This window comes from Lepeophtheirus salmonis, chromosome 12 (genome assembly GCF_016086655.4).
Source record: "Lepeophtheirus salmonis chromosome 12, UVic_Lsal_1.4, whole genome shotgun sequence".
Lineage (NCBI taxonomy): Eukaryota > Metazoa > Arthropoda > Copepoda > Siphonostomatoida > Caligidae > Lepeophtheirus > Lepeophtheirus salmonis.
This window is the reverse complement of record NC_052142.2, coordinates 4,666,752-4,680,214: the sequence shown is the minus strand read 5'-3', so window position 1 is coordinate 4,680,214 and position 13,463 is coordinate 4,666,752. Positions and strand designations below refer to the sequence as shown.

Here is a 13,463-nt window from a genome sequence, read left to right as displayed (position 1 = left end):
CATAACTTTAAGTTTCTAAAAACAAGCCAGACGTGGAGTTTAATCATCACCCTTTTTTCCTAATGTGGAAGTTGCTATATACAATTGTACACAGGATAGATAAATCTCTTTCAATTAAAAGAATACATATATATATAAACCTGAGCCGGTAAAAAAATAGTGAAACTGTATAGGAAGACAGAATCATCTTTTATGACGAAGATACTTTAGCTTCGATGTCCTCAAGAGAAATAACATCTCCATAAAGTGATAATATTTTTTTTTGTTAAATCATCGCGTGTTAAGCGATTCTTGCTCCCTCTCGTATTTAGCGACAGGATATTTCCAATGTTCATATTTCTTGTAATATTGCTATCATAAAAAATACTATTAGCTGTCATACATATCCTTAGAATATTCTCACGCCAGAAAGAAAAAAGAGGAAGGGAAGAAAAGAAGAGAATGAACAACTCTTTCAGACAATTTTTCGGGAAAATCCCTGATTTTCCCACCAATCTAAAAGGAACTTCAAGATAAATCCACCACAACTATCGTAGAAACTCTGATTGATACACTGATGCAAAGTTTACTTTTCAATAACACTTTGAACTACTACTTTTTTTAATGCACAGACAAAGGAGAGTCACTGCACTAAACCATTAATAAACAAACTCCTCTTCATTTTTTGCTATTTTCCAATGTTGTTGTCATATTCTTGGAGAGAACATATAACTTATAGGCATAAAGTAATCACTATCGCATAAAGGACGAAAAGTAACTGAAGATTTGTTTCGGAGTTATAAGTGTAAGTCCTTCTTGGGCTCAGAGTAGAATTGACATCAGAGGTACTCCTGCCTATATCATTACTAGATACAGAGTGGTTGTGTGTGTATTTCCTTAATCTTATACCTAAAGTTGATAATATTGTAGAGAAAAACGCGTGCAAGGAGAAGGGAGGAAAAAATACATATGGTGTCATTGGTTAAAAAACTGATGTGATTATCATCTGCCTACTTTATTATGATTTTTGATGGTATAACGAAAGTATTTATTAGCAAAATGTTTAATGAAGATATACTACGTATAATTGACTTAGACGTACTTTATCCGTTACAGTAGATTTTATAACGTCACACTCCATCAAATTGTCATTCATTATGAACCTTATTCTCAGAATAATAGCTAATAAAACGACAAAATAGAGTATTTTGAAATATATTTGAAGTTCCAAGCTTAAAAAAGAAGGTTTCAATTAAACATAATCTACATACTAAAAAATATACCATCATACATTTATGTTAAATATACAAAATTAAACAATTGGAATCACATAACTAATAACAATAAATTATATATACAGAATATTGAAATCATAGATTGATCCAAATAATATTTTCTTGTTCTGACATCGGAATCCAGTTGAATATGTCATAACTATAGTTGATAATATTGTAGAGAATAACGCGTGCGAGTAGAAGGGGGGGAGAAAGACATATGGTATTATTGTTTAAATACTGATGAGATTATCATCTGCCTGCTGTATTATGATTATTTATATATATTATTTTATTATATGATTTTTGAGGGTATAACGAAAGAATTTATTAGCAAAATGTTTAATAAAAATATACTACGTATAATTGACTTAGACGGTTTTTATCCGTTACAGTGGATTTGAAAACGTCACATTCTATGAAATTGTAATTCATTATGAACCATATTCTCAGAATAATAACTAATAAAACGACAAAGTAAGAGTATTTCGAAATATATTTGAAGTTCCAAGTTTAAAATAGAAGGCTTAAATTAAATATAATCTACATACTAAAAATAAACCATCATACATTTAAGTTAAATATACAAAATTAAACAATTAGAATCATATAACTAATAATAACAATAAATTATAAACACAGAATATTGAAATAATAGATTGATCCAAATAATATTTTCTTGTTCTAACATTGGAATTCAGTTCAATATGTCATAACTTTAGGTTGCAAAACACAAGCCAGGCGTGGGGTTTAATAAAAAATATCATCACCCTTTTTTCCTCATGTGCAAGTTGCATATACAATTGTGCACAGGATAGAAAAATCTCTACCGATAAGATCTTAATTATTAATAATAAAGTAAATGTCAAAATCATAAAATAATGTTAGATTTAAATCCATATCTTCTTCCAATCTTAGTACGAACAGCTTCTAGAATCCCACTTTCATTTATTTCATGTTTATCTAAGAAAAGAAACGTTAATCCATGCAGTAAAATTTTAAACCTTAATTACTTATCTTAGATATAAAAATTATGTAGTAATATCCGGCGATATTACTCCTTATTAAGAGCATCAAAAAAGACCCTGGTGATTTATGCTTGTATAACAACATACTATTATAATGAAGGATACACACAATTACTAATTATAATGCTACACCCAATGTAACTACCTCCGTTGTTGTGACCATTTAAGCCGTTGTTTTTGCCTTTTATGAGTTTTTTGAACATCATTTCTTGGAGCTTATGAACCATAGCTAATCCTTAAGTGACAAAAAGTAATATTTATAGACTATGTAATATTGGAAAACCTAATGATCATACCAAAGTCTTTAAGCGAAGTAAGTAGTCTCAGACAAACTAGTTGCGAACCATCCAACGCTACTACCCCCGTTGTTGTGACCATTTAAGCAGTTGTTTTTGCCCTTTACTGAGTTGTGTATCATAATTCTTGATATGTTTAGCTAAAATAAAATCATATTTTATGGTTAGATTTAAAAAAAAATTGAATACTTACTGTGAGATAGTACAAAATTCAGAGTTCCATTTCGATATTCGTAAATACTTTTACTGATAACATGATCATCATTTGGTGTGGATGACTCAAAACATTTTTATATGTATTTCTATATATGACATCAGTACCAATATCCTCCATTAATTTAATGATGGTTCCTCGGGAAGGGATATGTTTACCCTTGTATTTCTCCATAAATTTTTTGAACCTAGATGATTAGCAATGGATAAGGTTATATTACATGCAATAAGCATCGTTGTGAGATCAAAGTTAAAGTCTGACTTGATGTATTCATCGTCAAATTGATTTTATAGATGAATATCCATACTCTTGTTATGATATGAGGATAATGAGTGGCGTGTAATTCTAGACAGGGGACTAAAGGCACATTTATATCGACAAATCCGACAAACCATCTGTTTCTCATCCGGTAAGTATTTTCCAAATTCCTGGGCCTCCATTTTCATAAATCCAGACAGAAGGCGACGTCATTTTGGGGATTTTATTCAGTTCTCTATCGACTATCACCATCTCATATTATATTAATATTGAATAATAAAGGCGGGAATGATAACGTTCATGATTGATAGAAGAAGATGTATATTATTTAATCAATGATGCCATAAGTAATTCTTCTTTTCTCCTCGCACGCTTTTGTATTCTTACCAAAATTATCACCCTTAGTCATAACTAAAGTTGATAATATTGTAGAGAAAAACGCGTGCAAGGAGAAGGGAGGAAAAAATACATATGGTGTCATTGGTTAAAAAACTGATGTGATTATCATCTGCCTACTTTATTATGATTTTTGATGGTATAACGAAAGTATTAATTAGCAAAATGTTTAATGAAGATATACTACGTATAATTGACTTAGACGTTCTTTATCCGTTACAGTAGATTTTATAACGTCACACTCCATCAAATTGTCATTCATTATGAACCTTATTCTCAGAATAATAGCTAATGAAACGACAAAGTAGAGTATTTCGAAATATATTTGAAGTTCCAAGTTTAAAAAAGAAGGTTTTAATGAAATATAATCTACATAATAAAAAATATACCATCATATATTTATGAGAAATATACAAAATTAAACAATTGGAATCATATAACTAATAACAATAAATTATATATACAGAATATTGAAATAATAGATTGATCTACATAATATTTTCTTGTTCTGACACCAGAACCCAGTTTAATATGTCATAACTTTAGGTTGCAAAAGACAAGCTAGACGTAGAGTTTAATCAAAAAAGATAATCACCTCTTTTCTTCACGTGGAAGTTGCTATATACAATTGTACACAGTATAGATATATCTCTACCGATGAGATCTTACTAATTATTAATAATAATTAAATGTCAAAATCATAAAATTAGACAATAAATATACTAATAAAAATATTACTCAAGAGTAACAAAAAAGATTTTTCCCCCCGTTATTTATGCTTCTATAACAACATAGTATTATTATGAAGGATATACACAATTGCTAATTATAATGCTACACCCAATGTAACTACCCCTGTTGTTGTGACCATTTAAGCAGTTATTTTTGCCTTTTATGAGTTTTCTGAACATCATTTCTTGGAGCCTATCAACCATAGCTAAGCCTTAAGTGATAAGGCTTAGTAATATTTATTGACTATGTAATATTGAAAAACCTAATTATCATACCCAAGTCTTTAAGTGAAGAAACTAGTCTCAGACAAACTAGTTGCGAAGCATCCAAAGCCACTACTCCCGTTGTTGTGACCAATTAAGCACTTTTTTTTGCCATTGAATGAGTTGTGTATCATAATTCTTGATAATTTTGGCTAAAATAGAATCATATTTTAGGGCTAGATTAAAAAAATTTGAATACTTACTGTTAGATAGTACAAAATTCAGAGTTCCATTTCGAAATTAGTAAATATTTTATACTTTTTACTGATAACTTGATCGTTATTTGGTGTGGATGACTCAAAACATTTTTATATATATTTATATAAATGACATCAGTACCAACATCCTCCATTAATTTAATGATGGTTCCTCGGGAAGGGATAGGTTTACCCCTGTATTTCTCCATAAATTTTTCGAACGTAGATGATTAGCAATGGATAAGGTTATATTACATGCAATAAGTATCTTTATGAGATCAGAGTTAAAGTCTGACATGATGTATTCGTCATTAATTTAATTTTTTAGATGAATATCCATGCTCTTAATTTGAGATGAGGATAATAAGTGGCGTGTAATTCTAGACAGGGGACTAAAGGCACATTTATATCGACAAACCATATGTTTCTCATCCGGTAAGTATTTTCCAAATTGGGCCTCCATTTTCATAAATCCAGACAGAAGGCGATGTTATTTTAGGCATTTTATTCAGTTCTCTATCGACTATCACCATCTAATATTATATTAATATTGAATAATAAGGGCGGAAATGATAACGTTCTTGATTGATATTAGAAGATGTATATTATTTAATCAATGATGTCATGAGTATTTCTTCTCTTCTCCTTGCACGCTTTTCAATTCTTACCAAAGTTATCACCCTTACTTATACCTGCTCGCCGCCAATTTAATGAAACGCCATGACAGTTACGATTCTATTTTCAAGAGGAACACGTTTATTTTAGGTTTTTTTTAAACATAAAAGGGGGAAAATATTATTTTCATCCATGTTATACGAAAAGAATTGTTTATAAAAGGAATTCGGAGATATATTCAACGAATGTATTTTAAGCTAACCCTAAAAATAATAATTTTATAAATGATTTTTCCATAATCCCTGTTTCCTGCATTATCCCACTCAATAAAGTTAGTCGTCCTAATTTTGTTATTGATACAATTATACACTGGAAAAACCATTCCGTCTCGCTACTCGATAGCCAATTCAATGGAATCCCAAAGTCCAATAGTGTTGTTCTAGATAAAGAAAGAGCTTGAAAGAAGGGATATTTTTTCTTGCATTGGATGAAACTACAGACTCCCAAAAATGATTCATGACTGGAATATCTAGATGGTCATTTTAAAGATCGACGTTATTTGATTAATTTTAAGGATGTTAAAAGAGTTAATAACAAAACGATTACAGATGTTCCAAAAATATTAAAAAAAACGTTTTTCCCTCCGATTTCAAAGGTGAAAGACTGAAGGTTTTCATTACAGATGGAGCAACATATTTTATATAATAAGCTGAAAACCATAAGAAAAAATTCCAATTTATAACACAAACCAATTGTTTTGCTCATGCTTTAAACAGGATAAAAATTATTTGTTCTGATTCATTCACATATACATACACTGTAATCTCTGTAGTGAATATTTTTTTAAAGAATGCTGGTGATAGTAAACGAAGATTTACTGCATTTTGCTCAATTTACCTATCACCCACGCTTATGATCAAGCGTTAGGGAACTTGTCTTAAAACAGTAACTACTACGCCAACCATTTCAATTCAATTAAAGATTTTATTAATTGAATGGAAGATAGCTGTTATTAATGTTTGTTCGAATCTGATTCAAATAATGTTTAATCATCATTATTTCGTAAAAAAGAAAATAAAATTCAAATTATATCTATCTTTTAGGATTGCGTTATTGTTTCCTCCCATATCATTAAAATACTCTTTAACTAAATTGAAGTGCTTGGCCTTGTAAATTTCCGTTTGCAATCAACAACATTCATAATTTTAAAGATTAGAATATACAAATACAAAAGAAGTACACATGGTACTCTATAAATTTAATTATACCACGATAACTCGACGGTATATAGAGTGTTTAAGTGGTTTACCACATCTCTCATGCGTGTAAACGTAATACATGAATTTGCATTTCATAATCTTCAAATTTCAACGATTCTAAATTTCAAACTGTAAAGATTACGCGATTTTAAATGTTATTTCATTTTAGAAGTGCGAATACCATTATTTATTAAATTTTGGTACCACAAAAATTACTAAAGAATCAATTTAAATCCCACATCTTCATTTTGAAAGGGAAAACTGTTGAGGTGTTAATGGTTATATTAAGCAAAATTCGTACAATTAAATGTAGTAACTCACCTTTGAATTAAATAAGATAAACAATTTTACATATTATTAGCCAAAAAACAGATAACCTAAATTATTCAAAGGCCCATTGAAGCCCAAGAAAAAAAAAAATCTCATTTCTTTCAACAATCCCATCTTTAAAACAGCTCAGTTCTTATTTAAAACCTCTCGTTAAAGGAACCACCAAAATTATGCCTTCATTTCCACATATAAATGGAGCTAGTCATAAATTAGAATTTGAAAGGCCGATAAGGAAATGTTTGAAATACTTTGAATTTAGACATGGTAGAACCAAATGCAATTAATTGACTAAGTTTCCAAATGCATATTCCCTGTGGATGGAAAATAAGCTCCACCGTCAGGGAAACGGCTATTTAATCCATTTCACAGAAGAGGTCATTAGTTAATACTGCATTTGAAGTCTTTTTGGCAGATTTAGTTTAAAAAATGGCTTAAAATGTGAATATTTTGTTCAGAAAAAGTTTTAAGTTGAAAATTAGTATTTTAATCATTAAATGTACCCTTTTAATCACCTTCCAAACTATGTTACCGAAGGAAATGCTGCATTTGAAACTTTTTCAGCAAAGTTATATTGAAAAAAGTCTTAAAAAGTGCAAATTGTCATAAGGAAATGCAAAAAACTTGTTTTTAGTTGAAAGTCAGTGTTATAATTATTAAATATATAATTTTGATCATGTTTTGAACTATGATATCAAAGTAAATACTGCATTTGAAGCTCTTTTGGTAGAATTAGGTTGAAGAAAGGCGTACAATGTGTAAATTTTGCTCAAAAAATGTTTTTAATTGAAAATCATTGTTTTAATTATAAAATATACAAATTAAAGAATGTTTTAAACAATGCTACTTTAGTAAATATTGTATTTGAAATATTTTGGTATAATTATGTGGAAAAATGGCTTAAATGTCCAGATTTTATAAAAAATATTTCTAGTTAAAAGTTAATGTTTCAAAAATTGAATATACAATTTTTATTTACTTTTAAACTTATCAAGGGAAATACCGCATTTGAGTTATTTTTTTTCAATAGAATTAGATAAAAAAAGGTCCAAGAAGTGTATATTTTGTTAAATAAATGAAAAAGACATTTTTTTAGATGAAAATCGGGTTATTCATGTTTTAATATACAATTTTGTGAATGTTTTGAATTATTTTACCATAAATATCACTAAATGAGAGTATTTTTAGCAGAATTATGTTGAAAAGGACATCAAAAATGTATACTTTGTTAAAGAAATGTAAAACACATGTTTCTATTATAAAATCATTGTTTTAAGCACATTTTGAATAATTTTAAGATGGTAAATACCACAGTTGATTTTTTAGGGAGATTTACGATGAAAGAAGGCTTAAAATGTACTATTTTTTTAAACAAATGTTTTCAGTTGGAAATTAATTTTAATTACCTTTTAAATTTAGAGAAGAATATGCTGCATTTGAAACTTTTTCTAACAAAATTAGTTAGAAAATGTTTTTAGCTTAAAATTTGTGTTTTAATGATTAAATATACCATTTTGAACTCGTTTTGAACAAATTTATTATAGTAAATACTACATTTGAAGTTGTTTTTGCTTATTTAGGTTGAAAAATGCTTTAAAATGGGCAAATTTAGTTCAAAAAATGTTCTTAGGTTATAATCAGTTTCTTAGTCATTATATATACAATTTTCAGGACGCTTTGAACAACCCTACCGTTGTAAATCCTGCTTTTAAAGCTGTTTTTGCAGAATTTGTTTGAAAAATGGCTTATAATAGTCATAAGGGCTGAAAAAAAAGTTTTCAGTTAGAAATTAGTGTTTTTATTGTTGCTATATAACATTTTGAGTACGTTTTGAAATATGATGCAGAAAAAATACCACATTTGAAGCTTCTTTACTATAATTTGGATAAAAAAGGCTAAAAAGTGCATATTTTGTTAAAAAAATGAAAAATACGGCGTACATTCATTTAAGCAACATTCATTTGAGAGAGGGTCATCTTAGTAACATTCATTTGAGCAAGTATTAATTTGGGCGACCTTCATTTCAGCGTTGTTGATTTAAGCGACATTTTCATGTAGTAAATATTAAAAGATCATTTACGTCATTATTAAACGTCATCAAACATCACCCACCAGAGCGGTGTTTAAAATCAAATAGGAGAAGTTTGGAATGAACAACTGAGGTTCTTATCGGATTTCGTCTCAACTCCTTAAGTGGAGGGATGAATTTAAAAGAAACAAAAACATATTGAGTGAGATGGCATTCAAACATTTTGATCGATGGACCCTCTTGGAGTAGGATCTTTAAAAAATGATCATTTCTGTTCCCCGATGTTTTGACAGTAAACCTTTGATTTATGAGCCATTTTTGACTTTTTTCAAAATTATATTACTTGTATTATGTTCTTTTTTTTAAGGAGAAAGGTTCATGGGAGTTGGGACATATATTTTTGTTTGCTCTTTCATCACTCTGCTAGCTTCATTGAATGTAGAAATATTCTGTATTCTTAAAAAAAACAAAATAATGTACTATAGATTGTTCTTGATTGTTTAACTTTTGGATTTTTCTAATTAAGAATATGGATTGGAAACCTGTGAAAAGACCTAGATGGAATGTTCTAGTTGGAATTTTTTAATAACCTAGTAAATTTTTGAAAAATCTTGATCATTTGTGGATGGTAATTTTCTTTATTGTGCCAAATAAATATTTTATTTAATTGACTGTTATGCTGATTGGTTTAATAGAAGTTACGAATTATAGAATAAAATACATTGTCACACTTACTCTGATTTAGATATAAGTATATGCTTTAACCCTAAAATGTTTTTTATTGACTAATTATCTTTTTGGTGCGTGTGCTGATAGAACATCAATATCATACAAATGTCTATTCACACTTCCCATAGGATTGTTGTTAGACACATTCTTGTTGAATATTATATCAAATAGGCGTTTTGTTGGTATGTTTCATATGTGCAAAAAAACATAGAAACATTAATATTTGAAAGTCTAATATTAATCAGTACTAGCTGACACGTCAGGTCTGATTTATTTTTACCTGGATATATGTATGTAATCGTAGCATATTAGTATTACTTAAAACTTACATTTATAATACTTTTTCCAATCTATAATTTTGTACGTTACCATCTAACCTTTTTTATCGGTAGAGGGTTCTCGTCATAATAATATGCATTTTATTCGTTTAGTCCTTGATGCTTTCATTAGCTTTTTTTCTGCGAAGAAAGGCCCCACCCCCATTGTAGGTGACGACTCAGGATATTTACATTCTACTTTTGTTGTATCATTTATCAAAATAAGCTAAAACAAATTCAATTTTGAAATTATACATTCATTTTTATATTCATTGCTCATCTACATAAAAAATCAAAAATAGTTATGCTTATTTATTTATTTTACACTGCATGGAAGACTGGAAAGACATATGGCAAGACTCTACGGAGTTATATTTTCTAGGAAAACCTTCTGCCGTTCGCATATATTCTACCGGTGTAATTATCTTCAAAAGAATCAGGAATGACTCAGATATCCTCTGGAAATGTTTCTGTGAGGATCTCAAAAGTATTTATAATTCTATCAGGAGAACTAACTATTGGTATAAAGAAATCTAATGCAATAAAACTCTTTATTTTGATTCGTATATCATCGTTTTCATTATAAATTATTTGTCCTAGCCTGACTTTTGAACTTGACTCCACAACAACTGAACCAAATGAATAAAAAAACAAATAAAAAAAACAAAAAACATCCAGCAACTTTATTCCTCTTTAGCTACAGATATAGTGTTTAGTTCAAAATCAGAATTCAAAATCAGCTAATACACTGATGGGATTAAATATGACTCCATATTTGTTCCGCATTAATCCATTCCAAAATCTATTATATGTCACATGACTCTTGTTTCGAAGAAGTGCCTAAACACATGGAATTACTTTGTCCGTGACTAGTACTTGTACCGTAAAAAAATGAAAATATTTTAGAACTAACTTTAAAAGTTTTAACTGTTTTAGTTGAATAAATAATCATTCGATTTTCATCCACTGATCCAGAATCAAATAAAAAATTGATTCTCCTGAGTTTGTAACTCTAAGGTTGGGTGAGTTTTCAAATTATTTAGCGCAACCTCCCAACCAAATACTTATGCTGATATAGCTCTAGGACTTTTACACAAACCTTCCCGCTAAAATCAACTTACTTGTGTAAATATAAATCAATTTTAGAGAATTTAAATATATGTTTAGGCCACGTAAAGTCGATTTTATTCCTAACCAACAAAGAACGCTTAATCTTCGCTAATAAGTGACGTAAGGAGCCTCCAACAAAAAATTTGAACCTATAAACCCGTGCCTTAATCCCAGAAATTAAGAAACCCTTACAAATCTTATACCTTACCCTATTATTAGATACCTTTAAAATTTAGTATAATTCCCTAATTTCACTATATACAAAAATACCACATACACCCCCCCTGAATGCTCATCATTTTATATATCCAACATCCATACAAAGAGAGATATTTCTTTTCTCATCAAGTCAAGTCTGAATCCGAAAGTTTTATTCTGATGTCGAGAAGGAAATCCCATTAAAGCACAAATGGAATATTCTGGTGTTCTTTTTGACAAAATGGGTATATACAGCCCTAACAACGATGATCCTGTATTCTTCCGATAGAGACTAAGTTGATAACTTTCTGAATTTTGCTTCAGCTTGGTACAATATTCTCATTCTTAAGCAAAATAAGAAGCCAAGATTTAAAAAAAATAAAAAAATCGCATTATGAATAAGCAAAATTGTCAATACAAAATAATTCCTATGTATTCAGCAACCGGTTGAGCAGAGTTTTGAAGCAGATATTACAACCGGCCCAATATGGTTTTATGAAAAACAAATTAATGTATAATATACCTTATGTTGTAAACCTTTTTTAGAACCATCAATGTTTCTTTAAGGACTGTTAATTTTTATAAAGCTTTTCATAAACTCTCAAACAAATTCATAATTGAACCGTTATTTAAAAAGGGATTGGGTGATTATATCGTCCAGTTGGCTGGAGTTCTTGTAGCCAAACCACAAATCATAGTTCATTATATAAAGGAATAAGCCATATTGGATAACAGAAGAGGTATGCAAGAAGAGGACCCTTCCTCTGTTCTGTTTTTTATTATGTGCGCCAACACTTTAATCCAGAAAATTCACATGGATGGTGACATAATTAGTTTTTCAGCCCTTTCGTCCCTCCCAAAGTTTGTTTTGTAACGTGGATGACTTAACTATGATTTTATGGGGGGGGGGTTATTCTACTAAAAACACTAAAGTCTCTTAAGACAGTAGTTCACAAACTTTTTTGAGTTCTACCCTTAAAATAAATTACACGATAATTTGCTACCCCTACACCTCTGACTGAGCGATATCAACCCTATAAAGTTCAATCCAGACGCAAATAGACTGAATCTAACTATGGTGATAAAAAAATAAATATTTTAATCCCATATATAGTAAAAAGTATAATAGAAAAACGAGAAGAACAACGACAAATTAATCGAATTTATTGTAAATATAAAATCAGCGATATATGTACTACTTGTAATTATTTATGTACTATTAATTTTTTTTCTGAGGTGAATAAAGTAAAAATTACGACTCACAAACAAATAACATTACAAGCTGTGCATGTGCAAATAGCTTTATAAACGAATCAAGGTCTAAATGTGACAAATGTGTACTGTGCATTTAGCAAAGCAGGTCTATTTTCGGTTCAATTTTGGACAAAGCAACTCGAAAATCATCCTGTACGTTAAACCGTAATCTGTCTTTATTTTTATATAAGTTAATAAGAAAAGGTCTACTCAAATAAATAAGTTGATCCACTTGGTTTAGGTAAATCTAAAACTGATTTAGCCAGTACTGGGTACTCATTCATCACAGAAATTCAGAATTTGTCAAGTTTTTTTAAATCAAAATCTTTGTTTTAGCGTTAGGTAACAAGGAGGTTCCATAACCGTATCTTTCATATAAGAAAACAGATGATTAGCTGTGATGGTAAAAGGGTTGAAACCAGTTAGGTTTTTGTGGAGTAAATTTGGTTAAATATTCTTTTTAAATGATCCTGAAGAGACTTAAAAAATATGTACATTCATCATTATTTAAGCTTTGATGATACTCAAACTAATCTCATTTTAAATTTTCTTTTTGGAAATCATATTGTGACCCTTCCACTGTGTCCTGCGACCCCACCACTACTTTAAGATAACTTTAGGTCTGCTTAGATGTTTTCCCCATATGTTCTGGTCTAATGATATACCCTGAAAAAACTGAAATACTCAGCCAATATCATGGACCCATTGAAAGAGCATGGCCTATCTTTAACAAGACAGAAAACATCAAGTTATTAGGGTCTTGGATTGACTGACAGTGTTGAAAAAAATGTAGAAAAAATAACCAGAAAGATTGAGAGTTCTTGTGGCATTTTTCACTTTTTTATTTTAATAACTGCGACAAAATTTAGGCATGGAAAAGGTACATAGTTCCGAATTGATTTATTTGTTACCAGTAACTCCCTATGATCAAGAAGTTGCCACACAAATTCTCATAATGAAGATGAAGTTTTTGAAATTAAATAAGAAA

The 13,463-nt window shown here is 29.5% G+C and overlaps 1 long non-coding RNA gene across 2 annotated transcripts in view; it reads right to left on the bottom strand.

Annotated features, from left to right (window-relative positions):
* The window catches only part of LOC139906841 (uncharacterized), a 285,448-nt gene extending 279,487 nt beyond the window's left edge, over nt 1–5,961 (bottom strand). Inside the window, exons 1-6 of one of the 2 annotated variants that reach the window (XR_011782869.1) lie at nt 4,644–5,959; nt 4,453–4,592; nt 2,771–4,388; nt 2,578–2,717; nt 2,427–2,516; nt 889–2,367 (exon numbers count right to left, since the gene is read on the bottom strand). This is a non-coding gene — a long non-coding RNA (uncharacterized lncRNA). Of the gene's footprint in view, nt 1–888; nt 2,368–2,426; nt 2,517–2,577; nt 2,718–2,770; nt 4,389–4,452 lie in introns of both variants that reach the window. The other variant, XR_011782868.1, reaches the window with a different exon arrangement.
* Nucleotides 5,962–13,463: the final 7,502 nt, after the last annotated feature.